Below are 3,997 nucleotides of genomic sequence, written 5' to 3' on the forward strand. Positions count from 1 at the left end.
TGGGTCAGGACACGGAGACATGGGTCAGGACACGGAGACATGGGTCAGGACACGGAGACATGGGTCAGGACACGGAGACATGGGTCAGGACACGGAGACATGGGACAGGACACGGAGACATGGGACAGGACACGGACCAGGAAAACGTCACGCGTGACCTGCACAGGGTATGACGGTCTTACCAGTGACGAGGAATTGCCATGCGCACTTTGGTTCCAATATTTTCTGCCAGCCGGGTGACTGGATGCTGCGCCGCCTTCCACTGAGGACAAGAAGGGAGACACACATAAGTAAAGGGGCCCCACATAACCCAACCTCCTACAGGGGCCCCACATACCCCAACCTCCTACAAGGGCCACACACAGTGCAGAACCCAACCTCCTACAGGGGCCCCATATAATACAGAACCCAGCCTCCTACAGAGATCCCACATAGTCCAGAACCCAACCTCCTACAGAGGTCCCACACAGTGCAGAACCCAACCTCCTACAGAGATCCCACATAGTCCAGAACCCAACCTCCTACAGAGGTCCCACATAGTCCAGAACCCAACCTCCTACAGAGACCCCACATAATACAATCTAGCAGAGAAATGGCTTCCCGGACCTTTCTTCTTGCGGTGAAGTGTCAGAGCAGCTCGGAGACGCGCCCAGCGCTGGTGGTCTCTCTGGGGGTCCGGAGCGGATTCTGTGGACAGGTCAAGATTCCTGACAACCGTAGAGTTTAGGAAGGACGAGGTCAGCAGGGAGGGAGAGAAGTGAAGAGTAGGGAGCGCTCCCCAATCCTGAGGAAGAGGAAAATATCAGAACAAATCAAAAGGATTTCCAACCTTAAAATCCACGCCCACCTTTGTATGTGATGGGCTCGCCCCCCTTTGTATGTGATGGGCTCGCCCCCCTTTGTATGTGATGGGCTCGCCCACCTTTGTATGTGATGGGCTCGCCCCCCTTTGTATGTGATGGGCTCGCCCACCTTTGTATGTGATGGGCTCGCCCACCTTTGTATGTGATGGGCTCGCCCACCTTTGTATGTGATGGGCTCGCCCACCTTTGTATGTGATGGGCTCGCCCACCTTTGTATGTGATGGGCTCGCCCACCTTTGTATGTGATGGGCTCGCCCACCTTTGTATGTGATGGGCTCGCCCACCTTTGTATGTGATGGGCTCGCCCACCTTTGTATGTGATGGGCTCGCCCACCTTTGTATGTGATGGGCTCGCCCACCTTTGTATGTGATGGGCTCGCCCACCTTTGTATGTGATGGGCTCGCCCACCTTTGTATGTGATGGGCTCGCCCACCTTTGTATGTGATGGGCTCGCCCACCTTTGTATGTGATGGGCTCGCCCACCTTTGTATGTGATCGGCTCGGCCACCTTTGTATGTGATGGGCTCGCCCACCTTTGTATGTGATGGGCTCGCCCACCTTTGTATGTGATGGGCTCGCCCACCTTTGTATGTGATGGGCTCGCCCACCTTTGTATGTGATGGGCTCGCCCACCTTTGTATGTGATGGGCTCGCCCACCTTTGTATGTGATGGGCTCGCCCACCTTTGTATGTGATGGGCTCGCCCACCTTTGTATGTGATGGGCTCGCCCACCTTTGTATGTGATGGGCTCGCCCACCTTTGTATGTGATGGGCTCGCCCACCTTTGTATGTGATGGGCTCGCCCACCTTTGTATGTGATGGGCTTGCCCACCTTTGTATGTGATGGGCTCGCCCACCTTTGTATGTGATGGGCTCGCCCACCTTTGTATGTGATGGGCTCGCCCACCTTTGTATGTGATGGGCTCGCCCACCTTTGTATGTGATGGGCTCGCCCACCTTTGTATGTGATGGGCTCGCCCACCTTTGTATGTGATGGGCTCGCCCACCTTTGTATGTGATGGGCTCGCCCACCTTTGTATGTGATGGGCTCGCCCACCTTTGTATGTGATGGGCTCGCCCACCTTTGTATGTGATGGGCTCGCCCACCTTTGTATGTGATGGGCTTGCCCACCTTTGTATGTGATGGGCTCGCCCACCTTTGTATGTGATGGGCTCGCCCACCTTTGTATGTGATGGGCTCGCCCACCTTTGTATGTGATGGGCTCGCCCACCTTTGTATGTGATGGGCTCGCCCACCTTTGTATGTGATGGGCTCGCCCACCTTTGTATGTGATGGGCTCGCCCACCTTTGTATGTGATGGGCTCGCCCACCTTTGTATGTGATGGGCTCGCCCACCTTTGTATGTGATGGGCTCGCCCACCTTTGTATGTGATGGGCTTGCCCACCTTTGTATGTGATGGGCTCGCCCACCTTTGTATGTGATGGGCTCGCCCACCTTTGTATGTGATGGGCTCGCCCACCTTTGTATGTGATGGGCTCGCCCACCTTTGTATGTGATGGGCTCGCCCACCTTTGTATGTGATGGGCTCGCCCACCTTTGTATGTGATGGGCTCGCCCACCTTTGTATGTGATGGGCTCGCCCACCTTTGTATGTGATGGGCTCGCCCACCTTTGTATGTGATCGGCTTGGATTGTGGTGATGACATATCGGACTCACATTGCGGGCTTTCTTCATTTTATATGACTGGAATCAGCCGCCCCCCTCCCTGTCATCCATTGTAACACCAGCTCTGCCTTCACACACAATACACAGTCCGGAGGGGGGAAGACACACACAATACAAATACACGGGGGGGGGAGGGGAAGACACACACAATACACAGTCCGGAGGGGGGAAGACACACACAATACACAGTCCGGAGGGGGGAAGACACACACAATACACAGTCCGGAGGGGGGAAGACACACACACACACAATACACAGTCCAGAGGGGGAAAGACACACACAATCCGGAGGGGGGAAGACACACACAATACACAGTCCGGAGGGGGAAGACACACACAATACACTGTCCGGAGGGGGGAAGACACACACAATACTTGCACAGCACAGAGGCAGAAATTTCCGTGAGGATATAAAGAGGAAAGCCAACAAAAGGGAAGGTTCTGTGTTCATATACATCAGCTGCATGTGCCTGCTTCATGTACGCTCGGTGTACATTACTGGCCCATGATTTTTTAGAATACCTCCGCAAAGGTGGAAATGGGCTTTACACTGTATTCCCGGCTACAATCATTTCTACTTACCATAGAGTCCTTTTCATGGATTCCACGGAGGGACACGGGGATATAGTAATCATAGATGTGTGGGTTACATGCAGCTGCCCGCCCTCAGAAGGGGGACACTGACCCGCCCACTATAACCCCGCCCTGAATGGTCATGCTTCAGTATAGTGATCAGACAGTACACCGGGCCAAGGCACCGAGAGATGGGGCCCCTGTCCCTCAATGGACTCCATGATAAATCTTATTTATGGTCTATTGAGTGACAACAGATCCCACGGAGGTGAAAATCTTACTAGAAGAACGTTCGGCTGAAAGGCGTGTGATAAACTGTGTGGTTAGATAACTAGAAGGTGATGCACCTAATATCCGGAGCAAGACAGGAAGACCAGCTCAAGGAGAGAAGAGCTCAACAACAAGGGAGGCCAACCAAGGAACCACCAGAAGCAACAGGTTGGATAAATGAAGACCAACTAACCCCAATTTATAAGGGAGAGAAGGGGGGAGACGTTCAATGAGTAACACAGGAGGGTGGAAGACCAGAGCCAAACATCTATGTACAAGGGGATGTACATACAGGGAACAGAACAACGAGGAGGAGGCGGACAGCAAGCTGCAATGGTCACAATACATGAATCAGACTGAAATGGAGGAGGAAAGGAGGATAGAACTTCGGGGGATAGAACTTCGGGGGATAGAACTTCGGAAGATAGAACTTCGGAAGATAGAACTTCGGAAGATAGAACTTCGGAGGATAGAACTTCGGGGGATAGAACTTCGGGGGATAGAACTTCGGGGGATAGAACTTCGGGGGATAGAACTTCGGGGGATAGAACTTCGGGGGATAGAACTTCGGGGGATAGAACTTCGGGGGATAGAACTTCG

At 53.4% G+C, this 3,997-nt stretch overlaps 1 long non-coding RNA gene across 1 annotated transcript in view; it reads right to left on the reverse strand.

Annotated features, from left to right (window-relative positions):
- LOC108803627 overlaps positions 1 to 216 on the reverse strand; it is a 6,525-nt gene extending 6,309 nt beyond the window's left edge. Inside the window, exon 1 of the long non-coding RNA XR_001942292.1 lies at positions 183 to 216. This is a non-coding gene — a long non-coding RNA (uncharacterized LOC108803627). The remainder of the gene's footprint in view (positions 1 to 182) is intronic.
- Between the last annotated feature and the right edge of the window lie 3,781 nt (positions 217 to 3,997).

The sequence above is a fragment of the Nanorana parkeri genome, unplaced genomic scaffold (assembly GCF_000935625.1).
Source record: "Nanorana parkeri isolate BGI_ZX_2015 unplaced genomic scaffold, ASM93562v1 scaffold3953, whole genome shotgun sequence".
In the NCBI taxonomy this organism is placed as follows: Eukaryota; Metazoa; Chordata; class Amphibia; order Anura; family Dicroglossidae; genus Nanorana; species Nanorana parkeri.